The sequence below is a fragment of the Wyeomyia smithii genome, chromosome 1 (genome assembly GCF_029784165.1).
Source record: "Wyeomyia smithii strain HCP4-BCI-WySm-NY-G18 chromosome 1, ASM2978416v1, whole genome shotgun sequence".
In the NCBI taxonomy this organism is placed as follows: domain Eukaryota; kingdom Metazoa; phylum Arthropoda; class Insecta; order Diptera; family Culicidae; genus Wyeomyia; species Wyeomyia smithii.
This window is the reverse complement of record NC_073694.1, coordinates 7,332,388-7,350,025: the sequence shown is the minus strand read 5'-3', so window position 1 is coordinate 7,350,025 and position 17,638 is coordinate 7,332,388. Positions and strand designations below refer to the sequence as shown.

The 17,638-nt window shown below is 37.3% G+C and overlaps 1 protein-coding gene across 5 annotated transcripts in view; it reads right to left on the bottom strand.

Annotated features, from left to right (window-relative positions):
• LOC129718254 (uncharacterized) overlaps window positions 1-17,638 on the bottom strand; it is a 405,435-nt gene that overhangs the window by 349,407 nt on the left and 38,390 nt on the right. The gene's annotated exons all lie outside the window — the stretch shown is intronic.

The following is a 17,638-nucleotide window of genomic DNA, read 5'->3' as shown; positions in this document are numbered from 1 at the left end:
TTATTTTGGAGATATGAAGGTGAAAATGTTTCGTCACGTTCCAAGCTGTTTAGTGAGGCGATGGCGGCGTCGGCTGAATTCTTGCGGCCCGGTTCTTCTTCCTCGGGCGTTACCGAGAACGGCTTGACAGAACTAATTTCGGGGTGTTTTTTGTGGAAACTAATTTCGGGTTCACGCTATTTGGCGCCCATTCCACTTTTCGATGGGAACAAACAATTTGGAGTGGGGGTAATTTAGTTTGAAAGTGGTGGTCAAACTAAAAAGGTTATGACCATTTGCGATTGTTCAAGAGGCTTTAGTGAAATGAAGTAATAATATAGAGAAAAAAAACTGTTGTAAAGTTCAAGGTGTTTTTATTGTAGCAATAAAAACGCCTCGAATGGATGATGGTAGCCATCACGCAAAAAACATTTTTTTCTCCGAAAAAGACCATCACAAATAGCCGAAACGTTGAATAACTTTGCTAAATGTTGTTTACTTTTTTAATGATTTTTTTTTTTCAAAGTGTTCACGTAATTCGAAAGAATCGGAACATTCCCGTCTAAAAATTAATTCCAAGTCTCAAGATCAATTCACTACGCTTTTTACGCGATTTTTTACGCGGATTCCGGAATTTACGCGGTTCCTTTTTTACGCGGATTTCGGTTTATCTTCACTCGGATTGCAGAATTCACGCAGGTTTTTTGTTTTACACGGATTTCAGAATTTACGCGGTTTTTCTACGCGAATTCCGGATTTACGCGTTTTTTTACACGTATTCCGGGATTTACGCGTTTTTTTAACGCGACACGTAAACAATATCGCATATTAGTTGAGAGAATTCGTTATCGATATTGTTTTTGGCACATTTTGCATATGTAGGATAAGTACAACGATACACCGTGCCCCAGTGCTGAGTCGAGAAAATTTCAAGCTCGAAAAGATCCTCGACCTGATCGGGAATCGAACCCGATATCACAACCGTGTGGGAGAGCTAGCCGACCGACATCGCTAACCACAGAACCACGGGGAACACCAGACGCGGCACGTATCCCCCGTGTAAAAAGCGACTTAAGTGAATTAAGGTTTATGAAACTACATCCATTACCGGAGTCCATTATCAAATTCATAGAAACCTCTGAACGATCCGAAATCAAAATTGGAATATAATACCTGGAATCTAAAACTAGAAATCCTCTTTTTTGGACACGAAAGGGATTTGAAAATTTACTTTCAAAATTATTGAATCCGAAAATCCAAGAAATAGAAGAACGAAAACAAGAATACGAGATCTAACATTTGAATCTCAATACACACACTCGGTCATGACTGTTAAAATTACACTAGAAAACTCCTCCTGAAAAATGTGGAGTCTGTGGTTCAAAATTAAAAGTCTCTCTGGCTATAACTGAAACGTAAACAATCCTGCATCTGAAATCTATGTTCCGGTATCTGAAGTTCAAGAATCCAAGCTTTCTAAATTTAAATTCATAATTCAAAACATTCAAAATTTTTCAAATCTGAGCGAATAAAATAAAAAGCCCGAAATGTAAACTGGTGCATCTCAAAATTGGAAACAAATTTCAAACCTTCAAGTTGAATTCCAAATCCAAAAAGTCAAATTTAAAACCACAAGCCAAATTCATGAGGCATGAGTTGAAACAATCTTTATAATACAGTCATACCTCGATATAAGGCAACCTCGATATAACGTAACTTTTACCTTGATATAACGCAACTTTTTAAGATGTATGGGAACTGAAAACAATTGATACAGCAACTGTTTTTGGGGTTTGCTTTAAAAAATTGTTTGTAGTAAGCATTGAAACCAATGAAACCATTGCGAAAATTGTCCTAAATGAGCATAAGAAAGGTTTAAAAATATAAATAGGTAATGGGAAATAGGTTTTCATGCATCCTTCAGCAACAATTCACAGTCTTGCATCATTTGAAAGAAAAAAAATTTTTTTGCTTGTTGAAATTTCCTCTAAATCGGCATAAGAAAGATTTAAAAATGCTGATAGGTGATGGGAAATAGGTTTCCGCGCATTTTTGGGTAACCATAACAGTCTTGGATCATTAAAAAAATTTTTTTTTGCTTGTTGAAAATTGTCCTAAATGGGCATAAAAATGGTTTAAAATTACTGATAGGTGATAGGAAATAGGTTTTCACGCATCTTTGATCAACTTGTATCAGTTGAAAAAAAAAAATTTTTTTTTTGCTTCTGAAAATGGGGGCAAAAGAAAGGTTTAAAAATACTGATAGGTTATGGAAAATAAGTTTTCGCGCATCTTTAAATTACCATTAACATTCTTGCATAAATTTAAAATAAAAATTTTTTTTCGCTTCTATCGAATCTATATTCTATTCTATAACGTAACGAAAATATAAATAAAGTAGCCTTATATCGAGGTACGACTGTATAATATGTCCTCTTTCGTTACCGGTTTGTGTTTTTTTCGTTCCTATATCATGTGATTTTTATTCCTTCTCTACGTAATCATTGTTGTTTTTTTTTTAACATTTTGTCCCTATTGAAACTCTTTTATCAATTTTTGGATTTTTTTGCTATATTACCTCATAGTATCTGTTATCAGTTTTGTATTTCAGCCTTTTGTTTTGAAAATCATTATTTTCTTGCGGGAGTACATTCCAATTTCCTCCTTTCGTCACTTTGATCTCAATTTCTGGACATTTTTGGACTTTACGTCATAATTTTGAGCTGAATAAATGAATGCTTCATATTTCTAAGTTTCTAAGTTTCAAATCGTTTTTTTTGGGTATTAAGTTGTTTTTTTTTCTCGCGATTTGGGATAATTCTCTGAAGTGTTATTCGACTCAGTCATTTACCTCGGTGATACAACCCTTCATTTCCGTCGCAGTCGTGGAGATGCAGAAGTGAATTCGGTCTCCGACAACAACGACTGTTTCTATTTGTATTTATGTTTATTGAGTTATATCATCTGACCTTTTTGGTCTTAAATAAATTTAGGGAGGGTAGGGAAAAACCCATTTGAGAAAATCCCTGCGAAACACCCAAATGCGCGTTAAAACCCCACCATCTTCCGATCGAGTATTAACATGCCTATATTCTGTACGATGAAATAAGAGACGCAGAAAGTTTTGCATTCTTAAATTTCTATAGGGCACATTTACGTTGATTTCAAAAAGGATGTTTGGAGCGTCAATTTAGCTCCTTCTAACACATCCTTCCTTACCCTAAAGATCGTGAGGACGTGGCCGGCGCCATTATCGATCCATACAAAGCGACATTGTAAATGTGTGGTCGTCAAACTCAAGCTCATTCTGTGCGGATTTTTTTCTTTAATGGTGATGTTTTTTTTTGTCATTTGGAACTCAACTTAAGATCGTCTGTCTGGAAGAGTTTCCTGGTGGGGCCTCCTCCGATCTTTTTGGACGTTCTTACACCCTTTAGAACTTAATTTTAGATCATATTGGTTGTAGATTTTTTTCTGACCTTTGAAGCGTTCATCCCTTTTCTAAGAACAGGTCCTAACCACCTTCCTCTTGGGCTTTGTCTAGCATTTGAAAACATTTTCTTGCTTGCTTTTGAGTTAAATTTATGATCATGATTTTATTACATTTAGGAACGGTTTCTCGCAATTCTGAGCTTAGTTTGGATACCTTTTATAATTTTTTAACGTTGAAAGCGATTCTTGTTGGAGTAGGTTTTTCTGTGATTTATGTTTGTTTTTATTTTGCTTACGTACGTTTTTTCCTCTTAATTTTCAGAAAAGTTTTGCTATTCTGCGTTTAATATGGGATCATTTTCTGATTAGATTTTTGAAGCACTAAAAGCAAAGCCTCTGTTTGCTATACACAGACTTCGCAGCCAACTGTTTAGTGTACAGGACAATTGCGGGGCTAGCGCTACGATCCTACTGACACTAACAGTCTCCCCCGAGCCGGGATTTAAAACTACGACAACTGGCTTGTTAGGCCAGCATCGTACCTCAAGACCAGCTGGAAAGACTATTGAAGCACTATTTTGTCATTTTGGGGAGCTGAGTTTGGGATCATATAGTGGTGCACGTTTGTAAGCATTGAACTCAAATTTGGATCATTTTCTTTTCTAGCCTTTTCTGACTTTTTATGCGTTTTTCTGCCTTTCTGATCTTCTGATCTTTTTTTCCTGTATGGACTCACAACTGCGACCAGAAACATTAATATTTTGTGATATCGCTTGGGTATTTTCTGTGTTCCGCACTATTATTAGCATTATCACTATTGAGAGTGGTCTGCGTGGTTCTGTGGTTAGCGATGTCGGTCGGCTAGCTCTCCCACACGGTTGTGATATCGGGTTCGATTCCCGATCAGGTCGAGGATCTTTTCGAGCTGGAAATTTTCTCGACTCAGCACTGGGGCACGGTGTATCGTTGTACTTATCCTACAACATGCAAAATGTGCCGAAAACAATATCGATAACGAATTCTCTCAACTAATCTAGTTGATCGAGACCGCATAAGCCCCCCAGGCTAGCGTGCGATATTGTTTTTACTATTGAGAGTAAGTGACATGATTATTTTAATTCGTGCTTATGTGTTTACTTTTTCATCCCTCCTTTTACGCTTAGTACTACGAGCCTCGCTACCTCAAGCCAATATTATCGCCAATTTCAACTCCCTGGAAAGGTGTCAATTGAATGTCCCTCTGGCCAGTTTTATTGTGAGAATCTTAACGAGAAGTATTTGTCCAGGTTTTGTAGAGTTCAACATGAAGAAAGGGCTAGTTGGGAGCATAAGACCATGCTTAAGTCCGTTGACATCGAAATGGCCTGAACTACTGAGAATGGCATCTGTAAACATGTGGCTAGGGAGTCCCCCAAGGTTTGGGCTTTAAAATTGTTTTCCCATCATTTTGAGATCAGTTCATGATCATGTTCATCGTTTGCCTCTAAAAACTTGTTCTCATAATTTAAACCTCAGCTTGGGATCACGTTGTTTTTTTTTTGCATATTTCTGGCTTTTAGGAGCTTTTTTCGTTATGCTGTGCTCGATTCAGGATAATTTGCTTTGTTGGTTTAATTTGGTATACAAAAGTGTTATTCTATATTTTGAACCCAATTTGGAACCATAAAAAAGTGTGTATTTTCTTCATTCTGAGCTCAATTTGTTATCGTTTATTCATGTTTAAGTCTTGTCTGGCGCTCAGAATTGAATTGTCTAGAAAAGCGTTCTTTTGTCGTTTGGAACTCAATATGGAATATTTTTTGGATCTTTTTTTAGCCTTTTCTATACATTAGAAACATTCTATTATCATTTTTTTTCTATTTACTATTTTTTTCCTTTTGTTTTACTTTCATGTAATTATTTTAAAACCATAATTTTCTTGCGCAAATACAGTCAGGTTTTTACGCTTTTTTCGCAATTCTTTACGCAGATTTTTTAATTAACGCGGGATGGAAACCAGAAACCTCACCCTCTGAAGGATCCGAAATGAGCGTAAAAGAGGACATTTTCAAATTATGGTCATATAGCGTCTCAGGTTTTCTCTAAATACTTTCATGGTGGTCTATTTTTCACGCTGATATTTTTTAACTAACGCGTTTTTTTTTTTTTCAATTAACGCAGCTTGTTTTTTTTTGACGATTTATATGGATTTTTTCTATCTTCCAAACTGACTTTGGACGTCTTTTTTGGTCCTTTTTGACCATTAGAAGCATCTTTTTACTTTTCTGATCTCGATTTTTGTTCATTTTATTCCTTTCCAATAGTTCTTCAAGAACGTTTTTTCACCATTTTGAGCAAACATTGAGAATTTTGCTATTCTCGATTTGGAATAATTTTCTTTGTCGGTCTTTTATGGTATTTTTCGTCATTCGGAGCTCAGTTTTCATTTTTTTGTGTCTTTTCTGTTTACTTTTCTAAGCATGCCATCTTTTCTCTACATTTTAAGATAAGTTGAATGGATTTAATTCACTTCTTTTTGCTTGTGGTTTCAATTAGTTAGATGAGTTTTTAATGACACTCGAATGGACGTTATTTTGGCCATCAGATAAAATAAGTATTTTTTATTAACAGGTCGGACTCGATTATCCGGAACATCCAAAAAATTTTCATTCCGGATAATCGAATCACACAAAAAATACTAACATTTTGCGTTTAACGATCATAAAATAAATATTTCTTTTCTTTATTTAACTTGTATGATGCAGTGGCGTAACCAGAAGTTATTTGAAAGGGGGAAAAATCTTGAGAAGCAAAAAAAATAAATTGGACATTGATTATTTTCACTTAATTCGAAAATGTCCCAAACATGCCGGAAGTGACTTAAATGGTAACAAATATGCCAGAGAAGATGGTAAAGGCAAAATGTCGGAATAAAAATTGGAACCGGACACCAAAAAAATAAAATTCCGGATAATCGAGTCCGACATGCACTAACGTTGTTTTGTGTTATTTCGTTATTCTGAGCTCGATTTGTTTTTTTTTTGTCTAACTTCCTAACTTTTTTTTTATTTTTGGCCGTTTTTCGGTTTTGACTAAATTTGGAATTATTTTCTTTTTTTTTATCTGTTCTAGGCTTTAGAAGGCATTTTTGCCATTCTGTGCTCCTCTTTCGATCATTTTTTTCTAAATCTGAGCTAAATTCGAAATCGTTTTCCTATTTTTTTTTGCCTTGGTCTTAAGGAGTTTTTTTTTCTCGACAGTTTTGGCCTTTTTCTGACCTTCGAAAACGATTTCTCGTCATTTTGAGCCCAATTTTTGGTCTTTTCTAGTATCGGGTGCACAAATTTGAAGCCACCGTTTATATCAGTGACAACAACTGTGAATAATCACAACTGAAGATGAAACCTTCACAGAAGCCTTCTATTGACAATGAAGGATGCGTTTGAGCTAAGCGATAAAAAGTAGCCACAATAAAACAAAAGACACAAAAAGGGGTTCTCCAGCACGACAACGCTCCGCCACATATTGCTAACGTCGTCAAAACCTATCTGATAAAGCTCATGAATAGTGACATAAGATGGGGAAAACTTATGACTGAGCAATGGACAATATTTTCACGAATAAGAATGTGAAAAGCAAAAATGATGGTTTTCAATTTGTACACTTTGTGATTATAGGCTTTGAAAGCGTGTTTGTTTGGTATTATTTTCTGCTTTTTTCTAGTCTTCAGAAGAGTTTTTTTACTATTCCTTGTTAGATTTGGAAACATTTTCTGATTAGGCTTTTTCAACATTCTACGATAGTATTTAGTATTACTTTTTTAACGGTTGTTCTAAAGACCGTGTTTTTTTTTCTTTTGGAACTCAATTTGGGATCATTACCTTTTTCGACATTATCTCCCAGATGGTCTCGAGGTACGATGCTGACCTAACAAGCCAGTTGTCGTATTTTTTCATTTTCCTGTATGGACTTCCTCACTGTGACCAGAATCGTAGATCCATTGTGAGATATGCCCGGGTGTCTGCTGTATGCTTATTATTATTGTTTATCAGTGCTTGTGTGTAATGTGATACTCTTTCTTTTACAAGCTGTTCTACTATACCGATGCTTGTTCCTCTTGCCAAATATCACCAATTATAATTCCCTGGAGAAGTTTCGTCGTGCGTCCTTGTGGCCAGTTTTAATAATAAGAGGGACTTATGTTTTTGTTAAGAGGAAGTCACGCAAAGGTGTTATAGATTTTAGCGTAAAGAAGGGGTAAGTGGTGGGGAGCCTGAGAATTGACCCATACCTAAAAGTCCAGTTTCGACATCGAATGACCCGATTCTACTGAGATTCGAACCTACGACCATTCGCTTCACAAAGCGGACTCTGTAACCTTGCGGCTAAGCAGCTCCTCCTCGTCGTAGGTCAGAGTCTCCGCTCGGGAGAGACTGTTAGTGTCAGTAGGATCGTAGCGCTAGCCCCGTAATTGTCCTGTACACTATTCAGTTGGCTGCGAAGTCGGTGCATAAACAAAACAGAAGGTCGAGGTCCGAATCGTAATGTAATGTAAAATGCCATTTTACATTTTGAGCTCAAATTTTGATAGTTTTCTCCTGAATCCATTTATTGCTCATCTATTTATCTCTAGAAACTTTCTTGCTTTCAAAATTTTGACATCGTCTACAAATCATGTTATTTCGTTTTCGGCATTTTTGGATCATATTTTCAGCGCAGAAAAACGCGTTGCCGTTCTGAGCTAAATTTAGATCTTTTTCTTTCAATTCAACTTGGGATTTTTCTCTCGAAATTTGACCAGAAAGGCTTATTTTCGTAATTTTGAATCCTAATATGGCGTTCATTGTGCAATTCTGACCTGTATTCCCGAGAACTGTCTTGTTTTTACATTCGTTTTTCATCGTCCAGCCTCTAGAGTAACAAAGTTGGTGCGGTGAAACACGCTTTTCGATGTGGATTGCACCATTTCACTCGACTGTTTCGACCTCATTTTAAGGGACGAATTCCGACCCAACCCTGCGGCGTTGCACAGCCCAGCCAGGCTTTTGGGATTGCGATTGCGAAGCAGAAGCAAAAATTAAACTGAATACCTCTAGAGTGACAGATTGTGACTTAGATCGGGCGAGCGGCGTTTCGAAATTTTTCCCTATCGCAACATTATTGGGTACAAAGATGAGCTAAAAGTCGCATTTTTTTTCACACGCCGTACACGGGCATGCATAAGATCGTAAATATTTACCTTTGAACCCGAACGAAGCTGGGGAGGAGGAAAACGACCTCCTCGACCCTGTAATCTACACGATTTCCAGCACTCTCCCATGATGATGATGGTCGCTTGCATATTTTTTGTTTTTGTTTTATGGTCTCTACACTTCTCGCCGTCGCTGCTGCTGTTGCTGAAGGTCACTCACTAGCAGGAAGAAAGTGAAATCTCCCACTGCATATATTAATAATTTGCTGGCATTTTAGTGCTGTTGTGTATTTTTTTTCTTGTTGTATTTTCACACCCATCCTCAGCGCGAAGTTATGGGAATGGAGCTCGGGGTTCATCGTCGTCAGGGTTGGGGTTAGCGGGGCGGAACAAATCGCTGCGGCGAAGCGGCACGATCTTGACACGGTGGGCTTCCTCGCGTGTTTCATCTTTTTTCTGTTGTTTTTCATCCATCCGAAGGGGTCACGCGGCGTTTGTTGTTGGGGGTCATGGGCTTCGCAACAATCCACGGATCGTAGAGCCGTTGCATCGATAATTGTTCGAATTCGAAAGCTGCCGAAGCCGAAATGTGAGGGTTTGACTTCACTTCCGTCCTTTCCACATCGTGGAAAAATTTCGACCATAATAAAACCTACTCTTAGCTCCAATTTGATTGGGGAGCACGTGGCTTGTTTTTCTAGAAGTGATCAACAATGAAAACCACACCCGGGGTACCACTTATGAACTAGATTCGGGAGATTTTTTGTGTGGCCCCAACCGTAAGCCATAAAACGATTCCAATCGTAAACGTTGAACAGCAGACAAAAACTGATGATGATACACATTCGTGTGGAGAGTCTCATGCGCCGGAGTGACCCAGTTCCAGCAAAATTTCGGTAATTGGGGCCGCGTTTTTTCCTCCTGTTGCTTGCTTGCCGCGCGCGGAAATGTGGGCAGAACAAAGAAAACCGGGGTCCGCTCAGTGAAAGGGTAAGTAATTACCCGCATGGTTTCGTGCGTTTCCAAATAGTTGAAACGATGGGAAGTGCTAGATTTCTTAACCACTCGCAGCAACAAAAAATTCAAACGGAAAGGCCGAAGGCGCACTGCATAAAGCTACAACAGTCTAGAGGCGCTGACCTTCCGAACCGGGGCGACCAAAAAAAAAACCGGCTAGCAATTAGCTTGCAAGCTCTAACAGCCATCGGAATGGCATCCGCAAACATTTAGCGTAGTACTCAACACGGATAAGTCGGAATTGCTTACCGTGTGAAGTGTGAAAAAAATATTATATGATGATAGTTTTCGCAGAGGCTCATAGAGCAAAAAAAAACTCACCGAGAGCTTTGTGTAAACAAGCCGCGCAGAAATCGCCTAATTGTCGAACGAGTTCAGCACTTGACCGAGTTCGGACGGATTGTTTCGGACCTGAACGTGCGTTCAGTGTTTGCTGAAGAAACACGTTTGTTGCTGATTTGACTAACGAAGCCGCCGCCCCACTCAGAGAGAAGGGGGATCGTTTTCGTATTTGATTGAGTCAATAAAAGCGCCATGAGTAGTTGAACAAATTGGTTACGTCAAAGAAAATATGCGCTTGTAGGAGGTTTTCGAACTGGAGTGTTGGACCAAAGAAATTGGAAAAGTATTTTGCGTAATTATGCTCATTTTATCCATTCTCCATAAAAAAGAACAAACACGAGGAAAATGATTTCACATGACTGATTCTAAATTGAAAAAAGAGGAACAATTTTTTTCTAGGGTAAATTGCTCTAAGTTTCATAATTCCAAATGACTCCCTTGGGGAACTCCAATAATCTTCTTCGACATTTCGGATTTTGCAGCAAATTCGCTTTCGAATTTTAAATTCCAAAAGCCCAGCATTGAAATGATCCCAAATTTAGCTGAGAATGCGTAGAACAGTTTTAAAGGTGAATAAAAAGCATGATCATAGACTGTCCTGGGAACAGGCTTGCCAGATCTACGGATTTTTTCACTTCTACGGAAAAACATTTATATGGGAAATCCGTAGAAATCCGTAGAATCTACGGATTTTATCGAAATAGTTCTGGCGACGCTGCCTTGGAATAACGAGAAAACGTTTCGAAAAACCAAAAAATCAGGTTGTGAAAATGAGAAAATAATCCAAATTCCAGTGCAAAATGTTGGAAAAGGCCAAAGAAAAATAGAATGTTTTCAGATTGTGCTTTGAATTTCGATGGTCAAAAACTCAGAACTGAATTTTATTTAGACAAAAACCCACCTTCGGATTTGAAATTTTCGGATCTCAGGTTCTGAATGTCGGATTTCAAAATCGCAGATTCGGTATGCTTAGGAGCTTAGGAAAAAATAACAAAATCTACGCTTGTAGGAGGTTTTTGAACTGCAGTGTTCAACACAAAAAAAATTGAAGTGGTATTTTTCGTAATTGAACTCAGTTTCACTTTGCAGAAAAATCTTGACGACTCCCTTGGAGAACTTCAATGATCTTCAGATAGTAGTGGATTTTGGATCAATTTTTACTACAATTTTAAATCTGGCTGTGATTTTTTGATTAAAATTACAGATGAAACATTCTTAATTTTCGATGGTCCGGATCGTTTGGGATTTCAATGAAGTTTCTCATTTCGGATTTTATAGCAGATGTGCTTCCGGATTTTGAGTTCAGACTTTGGATTTTTGATGTCATATTTGAGTTTAAGGATATTGAAAATATTAAACTCACTCCTGTCAATAAACTTTAATTTAATTAAGGATTAAGAATAGAGAGCTTTTCTCCCTTGTAGAAGACTGAACCACTGCGATAATTCTTTGATCCGTTGTGGTATGCTTCAACATACTCTAAGAGCGTACGAGCAGGTACATAAGGCTGTGCGAAATTTCGAATGATTTCGTATAATTTCGCAAAACTCGAATTTTCCCGAAATTTCGCGAAATTTCGGTTTCGCGAAATTGCCGAAAAATTTCGTTGAATTTCGCTAAATTCCGCCTAAACTTTCGCGAAATTAAACTTCCAATTTCGACGATTACGAAATTTCGTGAAATTTCGGACCAAATTTCCGATGCACATTCTTACATTATTTTGGTTTGTGCTCATTGCGACTATAAATTAAATTGAATATATATCAACAGTTATCTGGTATACTAAGTCAGACATACAAGAATAAACTCTCAGCCGGTAATTTTTGTATCAAAAAACCACAAAAAATCACGCGGGGGGTGTGGGGGTTAATGAATAGACCACGTAGTCTTTTTTCTGACTTATAATTTATTATTGCCACTAAGTCAAGACGAAGCTTTCGCAATTTTTTAATTAATAAATTTATTTGACACGACTTGATAATTAATAAGTGTCACGGAAAGATTGAGAGTTGTCAGCAATTATTTGTAATCAAATTTGTGAAACGTATTTCAAATTTATCCGAACGAAGAATTTTTTTTTAAACAGGCTTTGCCTTATATGGCATTTACTTCTTCAGAATAGTTCTATTTTGCAATGCGTCGGAATTTATGACATTTTTCCTGGAAGTATATTTCAATACTCAACGACCGGTAAAAAAATCAACGTTTTGGTCTTAAAAACAATATATAAGACCTGGATGTTCGTGAACTGTAGGAAGAAAGAAAGATGTTTATATTTTGTTCGACATTCAAAACTTTGTAATTTATTAAAAAAAACTAAGTTACAAATCCGATACCTGAAAATCACTAAAAGTAAGGTTTCACTTATTATCAACTAAATATTGATGATTTATAGATGAGTATACAATTTACCATAACTATAAGCGAAAAATTTATCGTAGATGATCAAACTGCCTAAACAAATTTTATTTATTTTGATACTCAACAACAAATTAAAAATCATTTTGAATATACTCAACAGAATAGAGTATTTTAAATTACTTTTAGGTAAGAAAATTATTATATTTGTTAAAGACAATGAAATATTATTAAAAATTAAACAACCATTATCTATTTGTTATTTTGGTTTTGAGAAAATGATATTACTGAAAATTCTATTTACAATTTGCGCAAAAACTAATAATCAGTTTTCTTAAACCTTCATTTTTTTATAAATTTTTCATACTTTATTGTACATATATTTGCAGAATAAGATCACAATACAAAAGACCACGAAAGACCACGAAAGACCACGGGGGAAGTAGGAGGGTATGAAAGGGATCAAAATATGACCACGTAGCTTAGGAATGGTCCCAAATGCATTTTATTATTTTTGGTGTCGCAGAAACTCACAGGGCATATTTTTTTAGGACAAAATTATTTTCTACAACCTTACCAGAGACACTAGTTATGCCAGTCAAACAAACCGATTTAGCTGAAAAAATAATTTAATCTCCAATTGGGCACTCTGTGGGTAATTAAAATATTTTTATAATCGAAACAGTTGGTTTGATTGGCATAGTGCCTTTGGCAAAGTTGTAGATAAAAATATTGTCCTTCCATGTTGTAATTTTTTTTTCAATATAACTTTTTTTGATTTCTTCATCGCTTCGGTATTTTTTTTTGTAATTTTTATACAAAAAAAAAGATTTTTGAAAATAAGCTTTTTTATATTAATTTTAATGTTTCTTTTACATTAAAAAATGAATTTTTTGAGTTTTTTTTATCGGAAAGATAAAATTACTATCTAAAAATTTTCCAGAGACGTCACACTAATCAAAAACTTTTGGCTCTGAAAATATTTATAATCACAATAATCCTCCCAAAATAGCAGTGGCGTCTCGTCCTATTGTGCACTACGTGCACTACACCAGGTGTTGTGGGTGGGGGCCGATTTCAAGAATATCAAACAAAAGTCAAAAGCTAAAAAAATCCATCAAACAGTATCAATGATCAACTAGTATTGCTCGCTGTGTACCATTTCTAGTGCACAAAATGAAAAAATACATGTGACCATGCTTTACCCACTCTACCTTAAGTTAACTCTGGAAATCAATGAGTGATGAGAACGTGAGACATAAAACAGACCCAAAACCTCTCTGCGCAGTGCACTTTTCAATGTACACAATATTGTTATGTATCTACATACCGAGCGTTTACGCGTGTGGCAAGTGGTTTTGGTTTCAAGACCGGTGTGTTAGTGTTGATTCCGTGCACTCCCGTCAGTGAACTTGAAGAGATGAGAGCAAACACGGAGAGCGTTGAAATTTGACAACGTTGTACACTCTCCGCAAGTATTGAATGCTGCTTCATCAGAGAAGGGATAGGTGGGAAACTGAGGCCTCTGTCATGCCGAGTGCGGCGCGGCGCGAACTACGGCAAAACAGTTCGGGATCTGCTCTGACGCGCGTGAGTCTTCATTGCTGATATTATTCCTCACCGTGAGAAGAGACGCAGCTCGCGCCGCGCCGCACTCGGCATGACAGAGGCCTGAGGGAGGCCCTCGCCATGCAGTATGCGGCAATACGCGACAAGTGTCTTTTCTCACGGTGAGGAATAATATTAACAATGAAAATCCCGAACTGTTTCGACGCTATTCGCGTCTCGCCGCATTCTGCATGACAAGGGCCTAAGGCCGGTGTTAGTATTGGCTACTGAAAATACGCTCGGTGGCATTGTATATATGTAACACACACGCGATGTTGTATTGCCTGGGTGGTAGAATGAAATGATTTTCATTCAGTACTTTTTAAGAGGCAAGTGCAGTACGTTAAAATAAATATGGAGCTAGATCTTATTGAAGACCTTCTAGTCAAGCCATTCGTAAGGCGATCTGTTGAAGAAAAGCTCTTGATCACAAAAATGCAAGTTCCTCGACCAAAGCTAGAAAATCTCAAGTCAACGTTTGTCAGAGGTGGAAAGACAATTACACGAAAATTTAACGTGAACGCTTATGATGCAACGTGGCTGTGCGGCTCACAGACACGTGGTAAACTATTTTGCTGGCCGTGTCTCTTGTTTCAAAATCCTAGTGATAAATGCGTGTGGATAAAGGATGGATATGGAGATTTGAACCATCTTTCCTCGGCCATGAAGGGGCATGCAGCGACTAAAGAGCATATTAACAACGCTATGGCACACCGCACGTTTGGAAGAACGAGGATTGATGAGGCGCTGGATCATGCACACGAAATTGCAAGGAAAAACCATAACGCTCAAGTGAAAAGAAATAGGGAAGGAATGACAACATTGATTGATTTAACATGTTTCCTTGGCTCGCATGGTCTAAGCTTTCGAGGTCATAACGAACAACACGATTCCGTCAATAAAGGCAACTATAAGGATCTCTGTGAATTCATAGCATCCAGAGACGTGGCCTTCGCTGATTTCGTCAACAACAATTCAGTGTTTTCGGGAACATCCGCTTCCATTCAGAACGAGCTTATAGAAGTCATTGGATCTTTTATGATTGAAGAAATCTTCCGGGAAGTGCAAAATGCTGAATTTATTTCTGTGATGGTCGATGAAACCACTGATGTTGCGAGAAAATCTCAGTTGGCTACGACTTTTCGATATTGTTTGAAAGATGGTAAGTAAAATTAATAGTATTTTTTGTGTAATGAAAAGGATTGAGTTGAAATGCATTGTTATCTTTGTGAAACCCGTCTGTAGGTACGCCCGTTGAAAGATTCGTGGATTTGTGTGATGTAAGCAACGACAAAACCGCTGTAGCCCTTGCCAGAGAAGTAGTTTCGTTGTTGGAAAAATTCAGCGTGACCCCTGAAAAATTGGTAGCACAGACATACGATGGAGCTCATGTTATGTCGGGTGTTGCTGGCGGAACGCAAGCGATCGTCAAAAAATTATACCGTGATGCCGACTACATACATTGTAAGGCCCATGTTTTAAATCTTGTTTTGCTGCACGCTTGCAACTACCAAGATACAAGAAAGTTTCTCACTACACTGTCTACACTGGCTTCGTTCTTTACTCAAAGTCCTAAAAGAGATTCAGAATTGAAAAACTACATCCAGCGTAAAATTCCAAACGTTTGTAAAGTGAAGTGGGCATATACATCCAGAATGGTTAATATTGTAGAAGCTCACTATTCTGAACTAACCACGTGTTTGGGCGAAATGTATCTCGGAAACGTTAAATGGGACGGCGAAACTTGTTCCCTAGCAAGGGGGTTACACAGTTTCATGCTTGAATTTGACACCATCTTTTATTTGAAAGTATTTTCGGCAGTATTTTCGTTCACTGATATTTTGTATCAAACTCTTCAAACGAAGGAACTTGACTACATTGAATGCGGCAAAAGCATGAGAAATACTCGTGAAAACATTAGTAATTTACAGACGGACAAGAAGTACAAAGCGATCTGGCAGGAATGCTTGGAAATTACTGGTGAAACATACGACGGAAATCGATACGACCAATACTTCAAGAAATATAACGCAGTGATCACACGTATAATTTCTGAATTTGACCAACGTTTTGCTGACTTAAACAAGCGGAGCTATTTGAGTTTGCTGGACTGTTCTAAGTTTAGCGGATATTGCGAGCAGTTCCCTAAGGATTAGGTTGATGCTATCTGTTCTCGGTACACTGGTTTTGACAAAGTGAAACTGGGAAATGAACTTAAAGTTTTCTACTCAAAAGAGGAATTTTCGGGAAAAAAAGTACCGGAAATCATGCAGATCCTAATGGAAAAAAACCTTGAAGACATCTTCTCGGAGATTTCACGCCTTGTCCGATTGGTCTTGACGCTCCCTTCCACAACAGCATCAGTCGAAAGAAGCTTCTCAATCCTGAGAAGACTCAAATCATATCTACGATCAACGATGGGAGACAATAGGCTAAAATGGCTTATGCTGATGGCTGTTGAAAGTTCTTTGCTACACAAATTACAACATCAGAGTGGTTTCAGTGATGAAATAATTGATAGATTCGCCCGTAGAGCGGATCGTAGAATTCCGCTGCTGTACAAATGAATGCTTAATTGAGAATTTCTAAGAATAAATCTGGTGTTTGAAGACGATATTTTTATAAATAAATTTGATTCTTTTTATGACAGCTAATGATAGATTTTCAGAAAATATGAATACTAAATCAGATAAATGCAATGCATGTGTTTTATTATGTACATTTCTGGCGATGGCCACTGGGGAAGGAGGAGGGAAGGGGGTAGGTGTTTGTATGGGACAACCTTGAGTGCACAGTCAATATCCAAATCCACGAGACGCCACTGCAAAATAGTATTTTAAATAGCTTCTCAGCCTATAGAATCGTTTATGCAAAGTTTAAGCTAAATCTAAAATGACAAAAAATATTGAAACTGGGACCTTTTTTGTGGAACTGCTCAGTAAAAAAGCAATTTTAAGTTATATTGAAAAATGTGCAAACATATTGAAAACTTTAAAGTTTACAGAATAGTTAACTTAAATTTTGTTTTCCTCGAATTGATGAAGATGTCACTTAGTCTAGTCTGACTAAACGGTGTTAAAAAAAATCAATAACACTGGTCGGCAAAAGCGAAAAAAAGTTGCCCTAAAGCTCAAAATGGTTGCCCTCCAAAGGTTTTACAGCTTTTTAACCATTCCTGTGAATTTTGCTGCTTTTAGAGAACGCAGAAATGCATCAGAAGGCCGCCGAGGAATTGCTTATCGGATTCGTCGCTTTTACGTTTGCATAGGGAAAAACTCTTTGGAAAAATTATTTTTGCTAGGGACACCAAAACTCACAGGAATGGTTGAAAACCTACCTACCATCTCTCATGTTTTCCAGTTCGACCTCTAGGACAAAACTTGGATTTTGAATGATGAAAGTGCTATGAAAGAAGGATTACTATTTTAAACATAGTTGCATTCAAACCAAAAGAATCAGTTCAGAAATTTATTAAATTATTATTTACAAAAACATTTCGAGTTTGACCTTTATATCATTTGTATCTATCACGCTACTATTACCTGCAATATAATCTGTAAAAATGAATGCATAAGGATTTTAGTTTTTAACAATTTTGATTTTCTCGTCATTGTCGGTTCCCAAGTAACAATTTAAGTCGTATTGCATTCTTTTAGCGGTTTTCATGACCAATTTCGTAAAATTGCTGTTAACTATCAGAACCTCCTGATAACCGCTATAAGTTTGCTTTAC